The sequence below is a fragment of the Calidris pugnax genome, unplaced genomic scaffold, assembly GCF_001431845.1.
Source record: "Calidris pugnax isolate Ruff unplaced genomic scaffold, ASM143184v1 scaffold148, whole genome shotgun sequence".
In the NCBI taxonomy this organism is placed as follows: domain Eukaryota; kingdom Metazoa; phylum Chordata; class Aves; order Charadriiformes; family Scolopacidae; genus Calidris; species Calidris pugnax.
Window position 1 is genome coordinate 105,986 of NW_015090926.1, and position 24,484 is coordinate 130,469.

General features: G+C 41.6%; 1 protein-coding gene across 5 annotated transcripts in view; it reads left to right on the forward strand.

The window, feature by feature from the left end:
* Window positions 1–24,484, forward strand: part of MCC (mutated in colorectal cancers) — a 163,006-nt gene that overhangs the window by 46,026 nt on the left and 92,496 nt on the right. The window contains exon 1 of one of the 5 annotated variants that reach the window (XM_014951500.1): window positions 14,724–14,744. The exons of 1 other annotated variant lie outside the window; for it this stretch is intronic. The gene's annotated coding sequence lies outside the window, so the exon portion shown is untranslated. Of the gene's footprint in view, window positions 1–14,723; window positions 14,745–15,078; window positions 15,185–15,613; window positions 15,633–15,690; window positions 15,776–24,484 lie in introns of those variants that run through there. 3 more of the 5 variants (XM_014951498.1, XM_014951501.1, XM_014951499.1) reach the window with 3 other exon arrangements.

The following is a 24,484-nucleotide window of genomic DNA, read 5'->3' on the forward strand; positions in this document are numbered from 1 at the left end:
AGGGACACCACACCGCCTCTCTATCCTTGCCTGTCCCATATGACAAGTTGTTTACCATCAATTGCAGCACTTGAGTTATGCGAGTCGTCCCACCACGTTTCTGTGATGGCAACTAAATCGTAGTTTTCTTCCTGCATGATGGTCTCCAGCTCCTCCTGTTTGTTGCCCATGCTGCGTGCATTCATGTAGATGCACTTCAGCCGGGCTAATCTTCCCACTATTTTTCTGGAAGGGCTGGCACATTTACCTAATAGCATTGGTGCGCTGTTCCTGGGCACCCCCGGTTCCAACCCCGTCCCCCTTCAAATCTAGTTTAAAGCTCTCTTGATAAGCTGTGCTAACTCCCGTCCCATTGTGCTTTTTCCCCTTTGGGTTAGGCTTCCCCCATCTGCTGTAAGCATGCCTGGTGACCTTTCCCTCATTATCAGGCCCTGAAGGTCCATGTGTACCAAGCAGACAAACCAAACAGATTTCTTCCTCCCCTCTCTACTGGCCTCAAGGTTTCTGGGCGCCAGTGTGATTACTCCTTCCTTAACGGCCCTGAAGGTCCCAGGCATCCGGCCAACCCGGTGGTGCTGATGACCTTGCCACAGTGTAACAGCACCCACAACACAGTCTATAAAATCCAGCAGTTACGGGTCCAAAGTGAGGAACTTGGACCGGAGCTGCTGCTGGAGACTGAGACCTAGGACCTTCTGGTGGCCAGGGATGCCACCACCGCCATCTGCTTCCTTCACTGAGTGAGTGACTCGTATTCTGTTGTATAATTTTCAAGTCTGACTTATGATTGTTATATTGATACAGCTAACATTGCAATTAAGATTTGACCTGATCTGCTGAGGGTCTAGGTGATGAGAAATTATAAGTTAAGATGTATTATAAGTTGTATTCTATATACTTGTAGATTGTACTATATTCTTTCTGGTTGTAGAATTCCTGTGCCATTCTGATCACAAATTCTGTGCTATACTAATCGTAGTATTCCATTGCAATTTAGTGCCATCATCATTCTGCCAAGAACTCCTAAAAGAATATGTCTCTCTCCCCTGAGCGTCGGGTGACAACAGATAGTTATTTCATACACAAAATGCTTTTGAACTGTTAGTTGTATTAAGGCTCATGAAAAAGTATGCCTGTGATCTTGAGGTATCACATGAGACCATCAGCAAAAATCTCTGTGCCAACTTTGGTTTTCCCTTGGGCCTAGCGGGTTGTCGTTACAGACAAGTATTTCCTTCTTTTGAAACAGACTTCATTCTGTTTCTGCTTGAAAACCTTCATTGCCCACAAAGAGGTCTGCCAGCATGTCTGATTCAACCCTTCTCTATATTCTGAATGTTTCTGAACAAAAGCTGGTAACATATTGTCTTCTTTGAGTCATTTTGAGACATTGTGCATTGCTTTAATTTGGGAAGAAACGTGCAGAGAGAAATGGCTAAGTAGATAAATGGAAACAAAGATATTCACGCTTCTGATGTCTCATGCTGCTGGCCACTGATTAAAGGATTCTTGTGCTTCTGTTCTCACTTGAGTGCTGTTGTTTAGTGTTAGTGGATCATTGCTGCTGTCACAGGGTGGAAACTCTTTTAACGACACAATGTTCATGTGATCTTTAAACTTCTACTGATGTACTGCTACACACATGAAGAAAATGTGACTTTTTCTTTTTTTTTTTTTTTGGCTGACCTAACTTGTCTAGGTCTTCTGTGTTTAATAGAGTAAAGATTTAAGTTTCAGTTAACCCACTCTGGGCTGAATTTTGTCTGGGGTGTAAACTGTAGGGATTGACAGTGCTGTTACATAGCTTATCTGTTGGTGGTAATCAAATCTCACATTTCAGCTGCAATCCTTTCTTCCAGGAGTACTCCTAACAGTACCGATCTCATCAGGGCATGATATAAATGGAGAACAACCACAATGTTTCTGACAGCAGAAGTAGTAGTCCTGGGGGCCTGGTTCATTAACTGGAAGTGAAGGGCATTCCACTCCTAGCACTTGTCTTCATAGCTGTGTTTGTGCTGCTGAGCTGCTCTGGAGAAACCCCTGTGCAGAATGTGTCCTTTGCCTCTTTAGGTTAGATTCTCCCTTGCATAACTGGTTTCTTTGGCAGTGGAAAGAAACAGTACCATTCCTAGCATACCAGTGAACATCTTCCTTCTGTAGGCACAAGCCTTCCTCTCCTATAATGTTCACTGGGTGGTTTCATCCAATGCCATTGCTGAAATGGTAGTTGAGACTGAGCTGAATGGAAACACCTCTGCTGTTCATGTCTTCTCTTTACTCCCACAGTGTTTTCTACACTCTCTCAAATGCAGTTTGTTTAAAACTAAGCTGTCCTTTTTTCTTTCACAGGCTGTGTTCTTGGCTGGTTTGATGTCTGAAACCTATAAAACAATGTTATCCCAACCTTAAGGATTTCAAACTCAGAAATCCTAATCTTGTCCTTGTGTTTTGCAGGCTCTGTTAGCCTTTGGGAGTATAGCATTCTCCCAAAGGAAAACCCTCGTTTTATAATTAGTTTCCCATTCCCTTAGTGTTTACTGCGAAGCTTATGTGCTGTTTAGCTACCTAAACCCCAAAGATATCTTGGTAGACCCTCAGTGCGTATGCTTAAAGCACCCTCCTTGCTGATTGATCACTGATCTCATCACCTGTTTCTTCTGCTATACTGTGTTGGACTCATACTTCCCAGTCCTCAGCTTCAGTTTCCTAAAGAACTTCTCTGTCTGTTTTCCTCTCCTGTTCCTCTTACTCTTTGTGCTCTTCCAGATTTCTTTTCCTTTTCACCCAATACCCCCCTGGAGTTTGTTGAAGCTAGTGAAAGCAAGCAGCACTGAATCTGAGGGGAAGTGAGGTGAAAGAAATTGTTCTTGCTCGCTCAGGCAGCAGCTGAACAAGCTGGAGTACAAGCCAAACTATTTGGCTTGGGTGAGGAGGTGGAATGCTCTGGGCAGAAAGCAGAAGCAGGGCTGGCACTTTCCTGTCCTAGGAGAAGAGTTTGTGTTTCACTAGCTGCTGCTCTGCTTCTAGAGGATTCTCCTTTTCTGCCTGCAAGGCACTGCATGCTGTTTGGGCTGAATCAACTGGCTGCACACACTGTGAGGGTCTGGAAATGAACTCATGGGAGTGGGACCAAACAGCTCTGTGTTGAAATGAAAAGCTTTAATATGAAAAACAAGCTTTTGGGAGTTGTTAAATTGATAAATGAGAAGATAATTTCTCAAGCCGTGTATAAGAGCTCAGCCCATACGACATTAGACCAGCTACCCCATGGTCTGGTTTCAGATGGTGGCTGGATTTCCTTTACAGTCAGCTCTTTCATAGTCTAATTACTTTTCTTGTTGCAGCCTTGGATTGTCCATAACAACTCCATAGACATTTTCTTGTTTAATAGGATGTGTTTTGTTCCACCTTCTTGGGGCGTAGAGCATGTCTATGTTCTGACTCTACATTTAGAGGTGTAAAAAGGGATTACGAGTTGCAAGGACTTCACTGCCACCTCCATTAAAACAGAACAAAAAGAGCATTGTTTTTAATTATAAAGATTTTTAAAAGGTGAAAAATTTTTTGCTGCATCTCCTGTACTATATGGTGATGGCTGAAAGCCTCTAACCAGTTATTAACATTTGAGTTTTTAATGTTAATTCCTTTATTTTTAGTAAGCTATGATATTACTCAGATGCAGCTTTGCAATACTGCAAAGTCTGTAGTTCACTAAAGATCATACTGTGTCACCTCAGCATTCTTCCTCACAGCTTTGGCACACACTGAAACGCAGGAGGTTCCTCCTGAACATCAGGAAACACTTTTTTTCCCTGTGAGGGTGTGTATTTGGTTTATGTGGCAAGGTTTTGGTAGCAGGGGAGCTGCAGGGGTGCTTGAAACTTCCCCCATGTCCGATAGAGCCTATGCCAGTCAGCTCCAAGATGGACCCAATGCTGGCCAAGGTGGAGCCCATCAACAACAGTGGTAGCACCTTTGGGATAACATATTTAAGAACAGGAAAAAGCTTGTACTTTTGTACAATTGCAGCTGGAGAGAGGAGTGAGAATATGTGACAGCCCATGGAGGTCCACCTGCAGCCCATGGAGGACCCCACACCTGCAGGGGTGCTTGAAACTTCCCCCATGTCCGATAGAGCCTATGCCAGTCAGCTCCAAGATGGACCCAATGCTGGCCAAGGTGGAGCCCATCAACAACAGTGGTAGCACCTTTGGGATAACATATTTAAGAACAGGAAAAAGCTTGTACTTTTGTACAATTGCAGCTGGAGAGAGGAGTGAGAATATGTGACAGCCCATGGAGGTCCACCTGCAGCCCATGGAGGACCCCACACCTGAGCAGGTGGGTGCCCAAAGTAGGCTGTGACCCCATGGAAAGCCCACTCTAGGGTGGGCTCCTGGCAGAACTTGTGGCCCCTATGGAGAGGAGCCCACCCTAGAGCAAGTTTTCTGGCAGTACCTGTGGCCTCTCAGGGGACCTACACTGGAGCAGACTGTTCCTGAAGGACAATACCCCATGGAAGGGACCCACACTGGAGCGGTTCATGAAGAACTGCAGCCCACAGGAAGGACTCATATTGGAGAGGTTTATGGATGACTGTCTCCCATGGGAGAGACCCCACTCTGGAGCCGGGGAAGAGCGTGAGGAGGAAGGAAAGGCAGAGACAACCAGTGATGAACCCCCATTCCCCATGTACCCGTGCTGCTCGGCAGCGGGAGGAGGTAGAGAAGCCAGGAGAGAAGCTCAGCTCAGGAAGTGGGAGGAAGGTGTTTTATAGATTTATTTTTAGCTCTCATTATCCTACTCTGACTTTTGATTGGCAATAAATTAATTTCCCCAAGCCATGTCTGTTTTGCCTGTAACAGTAATTGTTGAGTGATCTTTCCCTGTCCTTCTCTAGACCCATGAGCTTTTAATTGGTTTTTTTCCTCCTCCTGTCAAGCTGAGGAGGGGGAGTGATAGCCTGGCTTGGTGAGCACCTGGTGTCCAGACAGGGCCAACCCACCACAGGGTGACTGAGCACTGGCACAGCTTGCCCTGAGAGGTCATGGAGCCTCCATCCTTGGAGATACTCAAAAGCTGTCTGGACACAGTCCCTGAGCAACCAGATCCAGGTGACCTTGCTTGACTAGGCCATGGGACCAGATGACCTCTGGAGGTCCCCTCCATCCTCAACCATTCAGTCATTCTGTGATTTTATTTTTTTTAAATGGCTAATGTTATGTTGAAATACTACCTTGGATGCGTATTAATCTGAGGAGCTGCTTTTACCATTAATAAAGATTTTACCAGACACTGCTGGGAATGTTGTTAATGAGAACTGCCTAGCAATGAAAGAAAAGAGCAATAGGGGTTAATTTTGTTACAGAGCTTCAGAAAAATCATTTACTTTCCAAACTCAAGATGTAAGGTTGTTCAAATGAAGATAGTGACAGGAGGGGAACATGATTCTGTAAATACTTTTTAATGAAAATATTCTGAAGCGAGGTTAATATGACTCCTGACTGGAGGAAATGTGTTCAGGAGTGTTATGTTTAGTGCATGTGCAGACAAATCTGTTTTACATGGATGGAAGTACTGGAATAATTCTGGGAAAGGTTTTGAGAAAACTTAAGAGAAAAATCAGTGGGGAGATTTCTCTGTAACAGTAATTGTACTTATGCAACAGTGTAAAAGGGGATAATTTTGTGACACCAGTAAGAAATTGACTCTAAAATGGGGCTGTTTGTAATGGGAAAATATTTTTGCAATAATAGTTTTGGGCGACAAATAAGTGGCTTTGGTTTAGGCTTAAATTTAGACTAGAATTGGTTACCTCTGTGGTGCTTATACAACAGGAGTATAACTGATCTGAAAAAGTTACAGAAGCTATCAGGATTGCACCTTTCAGTAACTGTAGAGACTGTAAGAATCACATCTGCTACTGAAAAATGCAAGTGTAAAATTTACTTAATTACTATTTTTTATCTCACACCTGAGCAGACCATGTGATCTGCTCTTAATGTATATGCATACAGTGGATGTATATCTGCACATAGAGTAAGCGAACCTCTTGGGGGAAAGGTCAAAAGCATTTTTAAAAGAGGTTGTTTTGAGCCCTCAGTCATGCTGTCAGGCAGAGTGAGTTTTTATGGCTGAGACTGTCCAGCTGCTGTTGCCGCCTTTCTGAGGTTGCTGCTGCCTGGAAGAGGTCTGGCTCAGCTGGACATCGGTTGGGCTTCTCAGCCACATGGTTTGCATTGTTGTACGGTGATGCAGCCAGAAGCCGGGAAAGATCCATGCTGGGTGGCGATGGCTGCGAGCTGCGATGGCTCGGGAAGAGGAATGTATTCTGGAGGTAATGGGAGAGGTCGGTGAGTGGGAAGAGCTCCTTCAGCTGCACTGTCTAACTCTTCCTGGCAGCGTGTGTCAGTGCCGCTGGCCATGCCTCCTGCCCTCCTTTCACGCTTCAGAAAGGATACAGCTGCAGTTTTTGTTACAACAAGAAATGTGTTTGTGTTTCATTATAAATTCTTAATGGAGAGGAGACAAGGTTGTTTTCACAACAGCTGGGCTAAACCCTTGCAATCGTCTGCTATAATCCACCTTACTTGGTTTACCCAGTGATAAATAAAAACTTATGTGCCAAGTTTTACGAAGATCACATCTTTTTTGTGGTTAAGATGGTGATACTGTCGTCTACACAACTTTGCGTTTTCAACTATTCATCTACTTAAAACTATTTCCCCATCTGAAATGTGGAAAGCAGTGTGATGTCACAGAAGTATGCAGTCAGTACAACCCAATAGGATTAAACAAATGAGAAGCTGGAGGAATACTTGAATAACTTTTTACAACTAAATCAAGTGACTTGTGATCAGAGCATTCTGCTGGAAACTTCTCCCTTAAGCCATATTGCCTGTTGGCCCATAAAACCATGTTTCTGTTTGCTTAAGGATTATGTACTCTCACGCTTTCTGTCTCTGTATCTTTATATTAAAGTTAAAAGCATGAAAATAATATTCCTGCATAAAATGTTTTATGCTGACAGTGTTTTCCCTAAAGGATTACTCTATATGGAAACGAACAAACACAGCAGTTGTCTTCAGTTTATACACTTGTAATTATTATACCCTTACGAGTTGATGATGTCTCTGATAAATGCTGAAAATGTTCTTTAAAATGTTATGGTGGACTGAGTCTGATGCTGAACAGGGATTAGGCTGAATTGCCTCCAGAATACAGAGACCTGAAATTTTGTGTCCCTCGGTATGATGGATATCAGGTTGGAAGCTGCCAAAAAAACATACCTACACATCTGCAAAATAGAAAAGCTCTTGTATTTTGTTACAGATATTATCTTTGCACTTTTGTATTGGTATTAAAGATCTCGACCATATGTGTAACTCAACACAAAAACCTGGAATGGAAAAGGCAGATGGTGGTTTTGTTCCATATCTTGCGGAAATACTTCTGCTTTTAGAACTTGACTGGTGGTTTTATTTGTGATAAATGAAGCAGAATTGAATATAGTAGCTAACTTATTAGTTCATATAGCAACAGAAAAAAACAAAAAATCAGAAAAAAACCTTTTATTTAACCTGAGGAGGCAGGGGGAGAAGGTGCACAGAGTTGAAAGGTGCAGTTACAGACAGCACTGTGGGTTTTCTAACTCTAATCGCACTTCAGCTGTTCTACCTCCACATTCCAAGCAATTTGTTGTGCTGCAGCTCTTCCAAACAGGTTTTATTGTCTGAAATGACTAGGAAGATAGTACAGTATGCAACAGTATGCAAAATCTTTCTGTCTACTGCTTGATCTGCTGATTACTACTGCACTTGAAAGGGCAGGAGAGATAGTTAACTTGAAGATAGATTTCTGAGGTAGACCACTTTGGTTATCTTCTTTAGTTTTTACTGATGATAAATACTGAAGGAGCGAGTCTTGAGCAGAGAATATGAGTAGGTTGCAGTCAGAAGGCAAATGTTTTTCTTGGAGAGTTTTCTCAGTACTGGAATGCCCATGGGTATAAGGAATATATTAAATTTTTAAAAAGGGCAAAAAGAAGCACAAGCTTTTGAAATCTAGTAGATATGTGAAATACAGCAGTTAAATTAATTCATTGGAAATTTCTGTGTTTCTAAAGAAAGCAAGAGTTTAAAATTCAATTTTAAATATATTTCTTTCTGTGTATGGGCTCAGGCTGGCAAACAAATTGGTTGAAATAATCATATAAAAGATTAGGTATGTACAAAACCTAATTTAATGAAGAATATGAAAACCTAAAATAATTTCATCTTGTCAATCTAATTGGTTTTGTCTCTGTGACATAAAAATGTCTTTGCACTACCAGAACATACCTGCAACATAAATCTCACTAAAATGTGTGTCTGAGGAATTGATTTGGCAGTGATAAAAACAAGTGGAACAAATGTTTTGCTGTGGTCATTTCATTTAGATATTACAGCTGTGTGGTACCTTGCTCTCACAAGGCTTGTGGAAGCCCACCTGGAGTCACGCAGGAGAGCTGCCCTGGGTCATCCCCAGGTGTTCATCCAGTGGTGGGGTGTTAGGTCCTTGAGCTGAGACAGGGCATTTGGCTTAACCTGGTGTCTGGAGAGCTGCCTGCCTCACAGCTTCAACTCTTGGTGCTAGTGCCTGGGTGGTGGTGCCCTCCACGAGGCACCGGGCAGACAATTGCTCTGCTGGAGGGTGAGCTAATTCGGCTGCTTTGTGCAAGTGAGCCCAGGGACTGCTCTGTCAGCACAAACCTGGGGCGGTAATCTCTGGATCCAGAAGAGGACATCCCTCCGTCTTCTGGGAGGTGCAGGACCTGCCTGATGCAGCATGCTTCCAATTAGCATTGTAGGTGAATGTTTCAAAATGGATCTGGCAAAACCAGTGCTGGTTGAGTTACCATATCAAACTTGTCACAGAGGCAGGTTAATTGCTAGGTGGGGTTGTACAGCCTGTGTTATGCAGGAGGTCAGATTAGATCATCACTGTTTCTTCTGGTTTTAAATTCTGTGACTCTAATGCAACCAGTTGTTCCATGGGATCACTGTCCATACTTGTTTATCACTGACACACCCGAGTCAGCCTGCATCCATATGTGGCTCGCACGGTAATAGAGCTGCCTGTGTTCCAGGGCATGAAGAGCTTTCCCATAGGTCAGTGTGGTAAGCAAAATGGAACTTTAAAAATTATATACTTGAGTGAATTCCGGGGAGGGAGAGGAATTGAAAATTACGGAATTTTTTAATTAGAAATTCAGGTATTCTTGACTGACTTAAGCTAAATTGGTAGAGCCTGTTTTAAACTGAGGCAGCGCTTCACGTGTTTAGAAACAGGGTTAACAAAAACACACAATGCGAATTGTGTGTTATGCATAATTACATTGTTATTATTATGTATTGTGTATGTTATTATTACATACCATGTATGTACTATATAACATGCAGTTACTATATATTATTATGTCCTTAATGCAGAATTAAGGACAGAGTAGACGGGTCAGGTTGCAGTTAAAATGCTGTTGCTTGAAAGCCCTTTGTACGATGTTGGCTGATGAACATTTAGTCTGTTTCTGTCATTGAGATTTCAGAGTACAGATCAATGATAGGCCACAACATTGGTTCAGTCAGATGTATTTGGTATTTTTGATAATAATGCCTTTTTGCAGTTCAGGTACGCATAAGCAGCCCTGTACTTGTTCTGGTAAATCTTCATCTCTCTCTGTTTTCACAAGTGCTGGTTACAGGCATGACTTTACCTGTGCATGCAATTTTGGGCCAAATCTGAATGCCTGAGTAGCAAAAGTTTAACCCTGTTTGCATGAGAATTACCCAGAGAGAGATAAAAGGCTAGGTTTTCAGACAGTGTTTGTATGCATGAAATATGTAAAAGTGGTTACATAAATGTATGTGTATCAAAAATACAACATAAGAAACTCTTTGTTGAAAAAGTTGTTGATTTTTAATTTTTTTAGCTTGCATAAATATTAGTGAGTTCTTAGTTCTGCAGATCTGGTAGTCATATTGAACTGGTTAACATTACTGCAGTGCTGTCTGCCGTGTTTGTGAGACAGAAAGCTCTCCTCTCCCCGGGTTCATTGTTTCCCGGAAATAATTGTTTTGCCAGGCACATTGCTTTTTGAAGGGAAGAGGAGGGAAGACATGATTTTCAAAGGAGGACAAGGCTGGGATGCATGTCAGAGCGCTGCTCCCATTTTAATAAGGTTTCAGTCAGCACCACTCTGTGCACTTACTGCCCTGCCCCAATTCATCTGTCTGTTAGAATACTTAGTTTCATTTGGAGCAATTCAAATGGTAGAGTTGCTCTGGGTAGAGCGACTGTCATATAATATTAATTAGTTTTCTGGTAACTGTAGATTTCCCTCCCTTCTTTGCAGGGTCTGGGATAGGATGATGAGTCTGATGAGTATTTTCCTCAGTCAAACAAATACTGCGTTTGAGATAGTATATAAATTTTACTCAACAAATCTCATTAAAAATTACTGAGAAGGCTTATTTTTAATGGAAAAATGAATAAATACTGCACTCACTGTTATCTTTGATATGTTCCAAACATTTTTTAAATGTCTTTCCGACAGATGGTCTGCATAGCTCTTCTCTGGAATCAGCTATGCCCATTAAGAGGGAACATAAATAGGTCAAATGAAGCTGCTAACTGTTCTAACGTAATTCAGGAGCACTGGGCATAACACAGGCTTTTGGTACAACAGCACATCTTTCTGATTATTGTCTGAGGAATATGTTGCAACCTATCCAAAGGAAATGTGTGTAGAGAGCTGTTGCTTTTGTTGTATTTTCTCTGACACCCCTTGCTGCTTTTGTTTGTATGGTTTGGCTGGATATTTGGTGTGGTTTGGCTGGATATTGATTTAGTTCCTCTGAAACAAAAATACGGATTTAAAAAGTAATGACTAAAAAAATCTTTTTAAAATCCTGTTTGCTTTTAGAAGAACAGGAAGAAGGTTTAAGGGCTTTAAGTTAAAAAGGAGATCTGCTACAGAGACTATTTCTGGGCTTACCATTTCTGCAAGGTGCCTAGGGATTATTCTGGTATTACTATTTTATTTGTTTGTTAGCTATAAACAGATGTATTTTGGGTGAGTGGGGAGGTGGTTATAGCTACTTACAGCTTATTTAGGGTTATCATTACTGGTTGGCACGATGCCTGTCTGTGTCTCCTGTCAAATATTTTCCAAATGTGAGTGCTTCAGAGGCTGGTCTGCCATAACCCACACACTTGTGTGCTCGTTGGCTGTTTCATTGTACTATACATGTGAAGGTTTTACCATTTGCCTCCAAAAGTTACTTGAGATAGTATGAGAATTTGTTGTTCCTCGTGGCATAAACTATTGTCAGAAGCACCTCCCTCTGGCCTGATTCTTTCAAAACAGTTTTAATAAAGTGCTTTGATTATGTCAACATGCTGGTCAGACCCTTGTATCTTTCAGGATACTTTTAAATGAGGGTATCAGAGAATTTTTCACTTTAGTTACTAGGAGTTTAAGCAACTTTATTCCACTGATTTCAGTTGGTTTGATTACTATGATTTATAGCACAAAAGAGGGAGAAAAACCCAGAAAGAAGCTTTTGAGCACACAAGTGTTTGAAGCAAACGAATCCTGAGAAGTTGCACATCATCTAAACCATCTTTTAAAATATCACAGTTTGGTGATGAACCCAGAAGAGCTCCTCAGGGTTACAGAGGCATGTTGGTATCAGCTATGAGGAAGGGAATTGGAAGCAGAACTTGGCATGTGTCACAAATGCACAACTCAATGGTAGCACAGCACTTGGGGCAGAGTCTGAAGCAGCTTTGGAAAAGAGCAATTATAGAGAAATTAAGAAGAGTAGACTGGAGATACCTGTGCACTTAATACTGGCATAGTGGAACAGCAGAACTACGTGAAAACATGATGGTTGTTTTTTGTTTTTTTTTTTAAAAGCATGTAATGGTGAAAGCTTGCAAGGCAGAACTGTTGTAGAGTGTATATGGAGACAATGACTTGGAGAGATAAACCTATAATGACTACTAGTGCCATTCACCTGGTGGGTGAGGCTAAGAGCTCTGAAAACAGTCTGTCCATGGAAGCTCCATGTCACTCAACAGCTAACAGCCATTATTTACGGAAGTACTGTCAAATAGTTCAGTTTTGTTTAAATATGTTGCTAATCTTGAGATAATAAAATTTAATTTTCTTTACAGTATTCAAATTTCCAAATTACTGCTTATAACAGGAACATATATCTATACAAATGTATTCATGTATTCCAGTGTTTAACTTTGTATGTGCAAGTGTATGTATTTAGGGAATTCAGTTTTCAGTAAAATAGCTCAAAACTGAATTTTGTCACTCATAATCAAACCAAACTCATGATGAAATTTATCATCCATCTGCCAATTAACGCGGATTTTTTTGTGACAATTTGCGCAAGAGATGGGCATTCTCTTGCAACTTACTTCCTCTTTTAGAGTGGCTTCCTTCCAAAGTATGGCAAAGAAAACGCTCTGTAATGTTTTTGTACTAAACCATAGGGAAAGAGACAAAAATATTAGTCTGACCACTAGTTTGGTGCCAGACTAGACAAAGGCTTGCAAGCAGCAGTGACAAACATATGCATTTTCAAATATAAAAGATCGTATGTGGGTAGTAATATGACAGTCTCTGTCGTGATATCCTGAAGCTGGCTGTGTGGTTAGTATCTGCAACCCCGAAGTTTATCTGGAATGGATTTTAGCCTGGTGACATTTGTAAGCTGAGTATTGACAATGCTTTGTGTTCATTTTATTGGTCTCCTGCTGAGCTTTAGGATCATCTTGTGTATTTCGTGTTTTCATGGTTTCTTATTTTTTCATTAATGATGATGACAATTATAGATTGAGGTTTAAGAACTCAAAAATGTCACAGAAAAGGAGAATATCTTCCTGTTGTGCTTTTACACTTTGTATTGTATGCTCTGGTTGCCCCTTGAATGGAAAAATCATGTGTTTTAATTTGCCTTATGGATAACTGTTTTGTCAAAGTGATATTTAGCACTGCAAAAACAGATGAATATGTATGTCTTTAGATTAAAATAATAGTTTCCCTTTCTCCTTGTCGTGGTTTCAGGCCTCTGTTTCTAACCTGTGACTTCTGACCTTGTGTTGAACTGTAGAGCGTTTTGTCTTCTGCTGTTGTATATGCATGTTTGTCATTGTAGGTTTGGTACTTGGACATTTACTACAAATGTGAGCACCTGAAAATAAATCTTTTGCTAGTCTGGAAATGTGATATGCAAAGGGAACACTCTCTAGCCTTCAGATAAGCTCTGCAAAGTACCATTGAGACGTAAAGTAATCTGTGGTTTGGGTCATCCTGAAAGCTCTTATTGATATGAGATGAGTCTCGATGGAGAAGTCCTGCTGTCACATGTTCATCATTTACCAATTGAGGGCAGGGGGCTCTACTCAGAGAGAAGGCTGAAGCTATTTCCTATGCTGCAGAGACTGAGGGTGTGAAAGGAGCCAATGCTTCATTAAGCCGCACTGATTTAAAAAACCACAGTTTTGTTAGACATAAGATGCTCTGTTCGGGACAAGTAAGCAGTTTATTAAGGTAAGGGCATTGTTCTTCAGAAGCAGATATGAGATTTGTTAATTGTGTGTAATGGTGTGAGGTTTCGAAGTGCAGTTTGCTGCTTTGCTATCGGGAAGAAAATTGGCTGCTCCATAACGTAGCATTGTCAGAGAAACAACCGGAATGCTGAAATGCCTTTGAACTCAGGATGGATTTGTTTTTGCTTCCCAGGCAGTCAGCATCAGTGTTTTTAACAAAAGGGAGGAGGCTGATTACCACAAGGTTTCCTGTTCATGTGGATAAGGAGCTTTCATAAAGAAACAGGAAAACAGACATTCTCACAAATAATCGGTATTTTGCTGCATTTTGTGACATTTTATACAAATTGTAAATGAAGCAGAAATAAGTATCTGCAGAATGTGGAGGGCTGTGTGGAAGGTACTGAGAGAAAAGAACGGCCAAAACCACAGGATTATGCAAAGTGCCTCTCCAGCTTTGAACTTGAAGGTGCCTGGTGAGAGATGTGTCGATGGGTGTTCACGCTGGTCCCCACAGGGGAAACAAGGAGAGCCTGAGGTTTGTAGACGCAGAAGGAGGGGGAGGAGGTTTTCCTCATGTTTGAAGAAGGCAACTTCACCGGAGCGGGGCACTTACTTGGGGAGAGGGGTGCGCTTGAAGGACTGGCTGCTGGCCTGGCCGCTCCTCTCGTCCAGAGCACTTAGCTCTCGCCCCTTCCTCTCCCAGAGATGTGTACACACACCGAGGGAGAAAGGCATTCCGGAGGAGGAGGCCGGCAGCTGCTGACACAGCTCCCACATGGGGCTCTGCCCGCAGAGGCTTTCCGAGGGGGCGCGGTGGCCGCTGCGGACCCCCCCCCCGCCCCCGGTCCTTACCCCGGTCGGCAACAGCCCCTCCGTCCGTGCCGGGGACGGGGGAAATCCCGGCAGCCAGAAATACCGCCCGGAGTGAAAAAAAAAAACAAAAAAAAAACCCGCAAAAAATTAACAAACAACCCAACCCAAAACAAAACAAAAAAAAAAATCCCACAAACTGTGCGTTCTAGGTGAGCTTATTGATTTATTTCTCTTCTAAAAGCAGGATGGAGCCGCGGTTGCGTCCCGTTGCAGCTTTGTAGAGACGAGGGCAGAATACTAAGGCATCTTTATTTCCACCGGTCGGTGTTCTTCCTTCCAACCCCCCCCCCCCCCCCCCCCCCCCAAACTTCCCTCTTAATTTATTTGCTGAGGCATTCTCAGGGTTGGCACCTGCTGGCACTCAGAAGCCCACAGGAACAATTCCTCTGTCATGCTTTCCAGTGAGAGCATTTTAAAGGTCAGATGGAACCTGCTGTTCCAGGTTTCTTCTTAGAGGTAGAGACACAGGATAAGGAGATGGGGAATGCACAAATAAAATGCACATCTTAAAGAAGTCCAGAAATTACAGGGGCTTTCTTTTTCCTCCTTCAAAGGGATGTGGGTCGCCAAGTGGAAGTCGGCGGAGGGGGGGACCTTGGAGGGCTGCAGCTGTTTTTTTGGGCAGAAGCGGTGTGCTGGGACACCCATCCCTGCCAGCGGGCGGGTGCGATCGCTGCGGCGCTGAGGATGAGAGACCCAGGTAAGGCAGGGAGGCAGCAGGCGGTTGGTGACCGGGTGCTTTCCTTATTCCACCCCCCCCTTCCCCACCCCCTTCCATTTTCTGCAGCTAAAGCTTTTTTTTTTTCCTCTGCTTCGTACGGGGACAAGTACCGCGGGGGGAGCTCAGACAGGTGCCAGCCTGTATGAACAAAACATAAGTCTTCATGATCTTCAACATACCGAGTGTCGGGCTTTGGATAATCAGTGTTCCCATCCTGCGTGTTTAACCTCTTAACTAGGAGGAGCGGCAACTTAAAACGTGATTTTGCCTTCCTCACCCTCCCCCCCCCGCATTGTAAATACCTTCACCTTTTTATGAACGTGGGAGTGAGTAATTAGCTCACTGCGTATCTCAGAAAGGATTGGGAGCAGTCCTATAAACTCTCTGCCTCACTTGTGCGCTGAGATTGCTACGCTGTATTTTGGAGGTAAATGTAGGTTACACGGAGAGGAAGTGCTGGTGGCGCTGGGCGGTAATTAAGCTGCCGGGATATAAAGATTTCAAAAGTGAGATATTGGGAATGGGAGCTACCGTGGAAGGACGGAAGAAGGTCACATATTGGACATAGAGGTGAGATGAATTACGTGACTGAGGTGACCATTGAAACTTTAAAAATGAGAAAGAATTTTAACTTACTGGGAAGGTAAATCAGTGAAGGATCTAGAGAGTTACAGGGAAACTTTGTACTCTTGAAAAGAAACCAAACAACACCTCATGTTATTGTAAGTCTATTCTTTTCTTTGATCTGAAAGCTTCTCCGTAGCTTTTAATCACCTCCATCGAGGTTAACTAAGTTAACAAGCTTGTTTTATATAAAAACTTCAGAAAATTTTTGCAGTGGTTATGTAGTGGAAATAAATATAGCATCTTGAACTCCTTAACTACAAATGTCTTTATTTTTTTTTTAAGCAATTATTTAATAAATTCTAACCACACTTGCATTAAGGTACGTGAATATGTTGGCAACATTTTGAAGTGACTGTTAGTCAGATTTTACCTAAGTATAAAGAATTTGTACGATTATACTTTGATTGGTGTTATACTTGCACTGCCAGCTGGAAACATGGCAGAGGTCAGCCGCCAGAATAGACCTGTTTTCAGTTATCAGTCTTTTTAGTTCTCATCAGCACATTTATTATTATGCCAAATACAGGTTAGTTGTAAATGATGTTCTGATGTGAACCTACCCGGCAGTACAGAAGAGACAAGTAAAAAAATGTGAGATAATACTTAATTAGAATAATCATTAGCATTTAGACCACACTGTATTTTAGAGAAACTTAATTTCTGCACATTCTTATCTAGAGCTTAAACTCTATTGGACCAGACTACATAGATGTTTTCTGTGTGTGGCAGGGCCTACGCAAAATGGTCTGTTGCAACAGATAATAGTAAAAAAGTTTTCTGATTAAAAAACCCCCAGAATTTCCTTTTCAATAAGCATTTCCCCTTTAATCTCAATCGTTGTCTAACAGCTATTGTTACAGCCTTAACCTGCTTCCACAGCTTTGCATACATTAGATTCTTTTGCTAGAAAACAAAGCAAACCTGGGCAGTCAGCTCTTGTGCATGCTAGCACAGGTAAGCCCCAGCAGCTTTTAATGCATTTGTTTTATTTGTTTCTTGTGAGAAAGGGCACAAAGGGCAATGGTGAAGACTCCTGAAACCCTCTCTAATTTAGCACTGCTGTAACAGCCACAGAGCTCATGAGGGTTGGAGAAGATGTAGGAATGGGAGGAAATATACACAGTTTGCTTAAACAGGAAAAAATCTTGCTAGCAAGTCCAAAATAAAGAGGTAGAAATGGGCAGTCCATTTCACTCTTTCCATTTGTGTATTAGGAGTAATGAACATGCCTGTGCTACATCCAGGATTGCTTCTAAACATCATTTTTCTCTTTTTGAGGTGGTCAGCGCTTCTGAATGCTGCAAGCACTACCCCTGCTTTGTTAAATGGTTGATACTTGCTTTGGGAAGCTGAGAGAAGGCAAAAAGGATTTATAGTACAGGATCCTCTTCTCCGTTTTACTTCCCTGTGGCTTAGCTACTTTCCTGTTATTGAGGAAGTTGGGAGGGAGCTGTGCTACAAAACATGCTCTTGGGAAATCCAAGGAATCTTTTCCAAAGATATCTATGCTTTAAAATTTTTTTTTTCAAGCCTGGTTCTCAAGTTTGAAGGCTTTTTAGCAGTTCTGATAAGAGAAAGATGTACAGCAGCCTTCCCTTTTGCTGTACATTTCTTTGGCATCATCTAAGTAACACTGCAAACAATTTCTTGCTTTGTTTTTTGCCTAGCTTACTGTTCTGTTGGTGCAGGCCTTTCAATGTGTCTGACCTTATTTGTTTGTTTTCTTTTTTCCACTTCCCTTTGGAGGTGCTTGGGCTGGTTGACATTAGGACTGTATCCATCCTGTATGAATCAGTGTACACCAAAACTTCACACCTAGAGGAGAAGCCACCACCTATCTTTTTGCTATGTTCCTTTTCCTCCTCTTCAAGGAGGGTCTTTCCAAACTTTGGGTAAGACTGGGAGGTAGGATGGATACAGTGCCCTTTGCTGCTCTGGGCTTAGAGAAGTCACCTTCAGCATTTACCACTCTATTATTAAGTCAGTTCGTCACCTTGCATTAGCAGCAACAGAAGTTCAAAGGCATTATTCACTTCCTTCATTGCTATCACAAGGGCAGCTGTTGCATAGACAGGACTCAGGTGTTTTTATTTTTACCAGCACAGTCTAATCCTGCTCATTGTTAGAAGGTGATGTGATACAGATTACCTCAGCCCCAATACAGCAGGGAATAAGGAACAATTTGAATCTTCCATGCAGTGTTGTATTTACTATGTAAATTTTACTGTATTTGTTTCTTCTGAAATGCAGAATTTTAATCAGTACTAAGGACAACACCTCAGATAGGTTGCTTTTCTGATCCAGTGTAGTAAATCCTGCATTTCCAGCCAAAATGTACGCTTTACTGTTTCTGTTGGAGACCTCCCTTCACATCCCTTTGTCGTTGTGTAGTGCTGTAGCAAAGTGAGCAATGAGAGCTTGTTATGTGTGACATAAATGTTCGGCCAGGTCCACAGGCCTTCCTCCTGTGCATTCTTCCTCTTCCTTGTTTGAACTCATCACGTGCTTTCAAGCTGTCGCTGGGACACCGGTCCATGCCTGAAGAGGCAGGCGTGCACAGCTTGACACTCTTGCTTGCTCACCTGCTCTCTCTCACTGTTCACTATGAACACCCCCAAGCCAGTTGTTCACAGGGTCTGTCACTCAGGAGAGGGGATAAATGTCACCTCCCTGTGGGCAGGATGCTCTGGGAGGCATAAGCAAGCATATAGAGACCTAGAGAGAGAGATCACAGACCAGTAGCAAACCTGCTCATTTCTCGCTCGGGTTGCCATTCTGGTTTTTATGATTCGGGTACACCGTATTTATTTTTGCACCATGAATTTGCAGATTTAAATTTGGGGAAATCTGTCACAGTCCTGCTTACTTGATAAATTTTTCTTCCTGTAGTGGATGGCGTCAGTAATTTAAAAAACAGGCAAAAGTGAGCCTTTCCACATGGAACTCTATTATAAACACCTGAATAAAATACCTGTGAAGACAGGGTCCAAAAAATTTGCCACAGAGGCAGCAGAGATGTTTGAAATCTGTCCTACAGTCTAGGATGTGAAGACAACAGTATTTTTCCATGCTGTTTAGGTATGCTGGGAGAGTTATGGGAATAGTCAAGATGACCAAAGCACAAAGCAGGTCTTTAACAGTAGAGAAAGGTACTGGAGAGAAAGAAGTGACAACCTTCAGGAAGAATCTCACTGGGAAGCAAGCAGAGTTAGCCCTTCTGTCTTCCTGGTGAGTGCTGCCAAAAGGATGGTGCTGGCCTTCCCACTCCAGGGGAGATGGAGATCAGGCAATGAGAGAGATCATTGTTATGTTCCTTAATGGTGATGGGAACAGAGTAGGCAGTACAGTGTGAGACTGATTCCAAACATGGTGCAGGCAGGAAGCAGCAGCATAGATCTGTGGGAGTATATGATAACAAGAAACTCAAGCTTTTGACCCATTGAGTTCCCTAGTGGCTCATGAAGAATGGCCATGAGTATTGAGGAAATAGGTGTTTCCTTGAAGTATCTCCGCTCAGAGAGCTTTGTTCTGTTCTGGAGAGGCCTTTGGGAAGGAGTAAGAGATGCCGTTCTCTGACAATGGAGGCAGCGTTTGCCCCCTTGATCTTTACGTTGGGTCTTGTTTCACTGTTGCAGGCTAGTTCCATGCTCTTGACTATGATCCAAGGTTCATGAATCTCCTGGGCTTGCTTCCTAAGCAGAGGTTGCTGGGCTGCCTCTGTGATTTGACAGTTAGCTTTGTTATCATTTTTGAACATTTTTTTCTACCATTTGAGCTTCCATAAAAAATAAGAGGTTTAATTGTAAAGAATCTGGAAGAAGTTTTCTGGCCATGGCCTTTTGTCAGTTTTCATTTCAATAGAAGGAACCTTTTGGATGTGAAAAAACTCATTCCAGATGAGTTCTGAAAAGCTACAGTGTACGTGACCCCTACGTGCTATACCTGTAAGTCATTTTGTGTTCTGGCTATTACAGAATAAGGAACAGATTGGTATTTGATGATCTTCCAAGTTGCTTCTCTCTGAAATTAGTTGAGCATTAGTCAGACCTGCAGAGGCAAACCTCTTCCTTGCTGAGCTGGATTACAGCCAGCATGAAAGCAGCAAAGTCAGGATCACTCATTTGGAAGTGAACTCCCTCATTTTTTAGAAACTATTTTTAGCTGATTGTTGAAGTCTCCTCCTCTGACATAGAGGATTTTTTTTCTGATTTTTTTGGAGAGTTTTTTAATATCTTGCTTATATTTTGGGAAGTTCATTTTAGCAGGCTGGATTAGCGTGTCTTAAATTTAGCGCTCTTAAATTTAAGTAGATTTAAAAAAAAACGTTGGTGGACTTAGTTACTTCCTGCTTCTCCTTACTCATTTGCCCTCTTTGTCATTGTTGCTGTTGTAGTCGCATACGGAAATGAAATTAGCCTTCAGGAGTGTATTTGGAGGAAGGGGGAGATCAAGGTGCTGCCGTAAATGATACGGATTCTCTCACCATGGAACACTCAGAGATGTAGAGCACTGCGGTTGGGTTGTCCTCTCTGGCCCCCAAGCTCCCGGTTGGTCCCTCACTTGCTGCCCCAGAGCAGGATGGAGGAGAGAATCAGAAGGGCAGCCGTTCTGAGGGTGAGGGTGCCTTCTGTGGTGAGCCAGCAATAATGCCAACCTAAAGCAAGATTAGAAGAATGCCAATAAAAACTATACTAGGCTATCCAGTTAATGGATTTACATGCTTTCCCACAGTGTTCCTCCTGTATGGCAACTATGACCCTTCTAAAGAATTCAGGCACAATTCTGTAATTCTTACCAGAAATGTATTTTAAGAGAAACTATTAGCTTATGCATAAGAGGTAGTAATACAGTAATAAATATCTATTGGTATAAATCTAGCTGTGTGAGTAAGTTTTCTTTGTTCCAAATGTAATTTATATTTCTTAAAGCTTTCAGGGAAAGAATAATTCTATACTTTCTTTTTTTATTTTTTTTCCTTTTTTTTTATTTTTCACTTAAACTTTTAAGTTCTAAAGAGATTAAGAGGACTAAATGCAGGGACAGTTTTTAAAGCTGTCATAGAACACTAGCTATGGCAAAGGCCTCGGAGATTTATTTGCTCAGCTGTTGCAGTTGGTGCAGGATTTCTCTCTATTCTGTTCCTAACACTACTGCTCAGCGCACCTTGTGTATATCTTTGTCTACTATGTCTGTGTAGTATTTTAGAGCCATTTCCATCTCATCAACGTGTTTTAAATAATGGAAACTTGAAAATGTCTCTTGGGAGATCGTTTGAATTGAATGGAATCATATAATCAGGAAAAAAAATCATGATATACATCCTTTTCTTATTCTTCTGTATCTAAATTCTTGTGGGCCAAAGTGCCTTTCCTCATTGGTTCCCTACCCTGGAATTAGCTGCTCGTGCTCCTTGTGTTTACCCAGGTTATGCATTCACATGCCTCGCAGATGTACAAATCTGCTGTGATGAAAATGGCAGTTGAGAGTAGATAGACGGACACACAAAGCAATCAGGTCAGTGGCTTTGTGCCTCTCATTGGTTTGGTTCTTTTTCTGAATTTCCCTCAGTTCCTCAGTCTCTGCTTGGTATTCAGTTTCTCAGGACCGATCAGATTGTTCCAGATGGCTTCTTACCTGAGCTGCACAGACAAGAGCTGTCATCTTCTTGACTCCCGAACAAGATCCCTTCCATAAAGATACAGTTCTTTCTCCTGCTGCTTCACTTTGCTTCAGTGCCTCCCTCAGGGCCCTCTTACATGTTAACTCGCTCTTAGAGTAATATCCCCTCATCATATATTATCTGGCCTTCTTCCAAATTCACTTTGATTTCCAAAACATCTTTGTATGTCTTTTGTATTGTTTCTCAATCGTCACTGGTGTTTCCAGCACCACCCCGCTTACTCTCATTTGCAGGTGTCATCAGTTCACTTTTAGTTTCCTTTCATAGGTATTGAAGAAGTTAGATAGGATGGGACTTGCTAGTTAATACCTCTGCACAGCCTGGTACCTTGTTTGTTTACTGTATTGTGGCATTGTCTATGTCCAAGTATAATTTAATTAAATTGGAAATGAAGTGTTCCTGAGACACTTGGGGTTTCTACCTAAATTGAATGTGTTCTGTGGTTGCAACATCTAGGGCTTTTTTGTTTGGTTGTCTGAATGGGGGGTTTTGTATTGCTTTTTAATAAAGTAGTGGTGGCAAAATGGAAGTGAAGCCACTTCTGCTGTAGCCTTATTACGTTTCTATGAGGGTGCTTGGGAAGACTTTTTCATTATTACTTCCAATGTTTTTTTCTTGCCTCTTATCAGCTGGGCATTATTGGTGAAGCATTTTAGCTAGCAAATAAAAGCTATTGTGTTTTAAAATCAATTGTGCCTTGTACTCTAGGTCCATTATTTTCTACAACCATTTTGGCTATGCATCAAGTTTGGTGGCTGCCAGTAGTGTAAAGATGAGTGAGTGCAGTGGAGGGCTACCAGGTTGATCAGGAGCTGGGGCACTTCTTGTGAGAGCATCTGAGCCTGTGTAGTCTGAGGAAAGGATTGCTTTGGGTGGATGTAACAGCAGCCCCCGGTGCTTTGGAAGAAGGGTGGTTATCATGGAGAGGGAGTCGGGCTCTTGCTGAGGTGCACAGTGGGATGGTGCATGGACAACATGCATGAATTATTTAACTGAATATGTGGGGAAAATAATCTTGTGAGGACAGCCAGGCAAGTGAACTGGTTACTTGGAGAGGCTGTGCAGTCTTCATCCACGGACGTTTTCAAGATCCAACTGTACAAATAGTCCTGAGCAGCCTGGACTCCTGGGAGCAGGAGGTTGGGCTGGAGAACTACCATCTAATGCGAATCATTCTATGGTTCTGTACCATTCACTCATCAGCCTCACAGCACTGCTGGTCTTTCAGACTGCTCATGTATCAGGGTTTGCTTCCCTGTTTGAATAACAGTAAGTATGTTGAATTAGGTCTAGTTTCATAGGTCTGTTAAAATCCAGGTTGCGTTTCCAGTCATACCTCTTATGTACACTGACAGACGTATTTTTATCTCTTGATGGCTGCTTTGTGAAGAACTAATTTGGTCATCTTTTAAAATGAGGGTAAGAACTCTGTTTGTCAGCTGGTCCTGTATTTCCATGGTGTCTGACAACAGAGCACATTACTGTGATTAATTTATAATAGAAAACAGGGCATTCTGAAGCAACCACAGAGCTTCCCTGAAATGTGAACAAGTTGGAGCTAACATAAGCTATAGCTATTATTTCAATTCCCATCTGAGGTCCTGCTTTCTTAACTATAAATAATGTACAGCCCCTTTTACATACTCTGTTCTGGACACTAGTGTTCAGTGTAGCTCATGCATATCTTTGTTCCTTTTTAGATTAGTTTCTCCTCTGCATTAAAATATTTTTATTAAATATTTTATTAAATATAAATTTATTAAATATAAATTAAATATAAATTTATTAAATATAAAATATTTTATTAAAATAATGCTGCTGCATTAAAATATTTTAAGGTACACAAGGATGATCTATAAAGTCTTTTTTGTTTGTTTCTGCTACAAGGGAGGCTGCTTAAGCTTTTCTCATTTCTCTGTTCTGCGAAGACAGATTGAAATATCTTTACTTTAATACAATTTCCCAGAAAGTGTTACCAAATTTTAGTACCTACAATGGGAAAAAAGAAGCCTCATTTTCATATTCATTGTAGTACAACAATAAAAGCTTTTCTTTCTTTCCCTCCATGTTTTTGCTTCAGACAGATAAAATCAGTGGTGCATTTGTGGTTTTATGTGAATGAAATGTCTTTTCTCAATTACTATTTCAAAACAAGCTTGCTAATTCCATTGTCCTAATACAAAAAATCCATTATTTGTCACCAAAAACCCAGCAATGTCACCTTGCTTTTCATTAAAGAAAAGGAGTATTGACTTTAGAGTTTTATTAGTTTCTAAGAACTAACTATTTTTATATCAATGCTATAGTGTATAATTCATGCACAGTAGAATAGGATGGTAAGCAGTGTTAACACTATGTTGTGCTTGCCAAAATATATTCATAAAATTCACTGGGCGCCAAGATGGTTGAATGATTAGAGCACTGGTCTGGGAAATGAAACACCTGGCTTCCAGTGCCAGGTCTGACATTCCCTGTCTGATGTTTGCAAAATAAAATCAATCTCTTTTATTCTTGTCCGTGGAGAGAAATATCATTACCTACTTCAGTAAAGTGTTTATATGGTACTTCTCACTCAAAGATTTTAAAGTATTATTAATTTTACTTTCTGACCTGGCGTAGGAAATCCCAAGGATCCTTAACCAGTAGCATGTGGTGTTTGCAGGCTTTATTTCAAAAGAGTTGACCATAATGAGCCTCCCAACTCTGTCTTTAAATGTGATACGGGACTTTCTGAATGTAATGGTATTGTTGCTGTTATTTGGAAGGTGAGACTAAATGACTTGAATATGAAGTTATCTGGGGGGTGGTGTTGTTTTGGGGAGATAGGGGGATGTTCTTTGGTTTGTCATTGGGGTTTTTTTAGTGTAGCATGTAAACTGCATCAGTTACATGCCACAGTGCTATTTTGGTTTTATCTAGCTGAGAGACTTAAGTGAAGGGCGGTTGAGGACTTCTTCATAGATCTCAGTCCA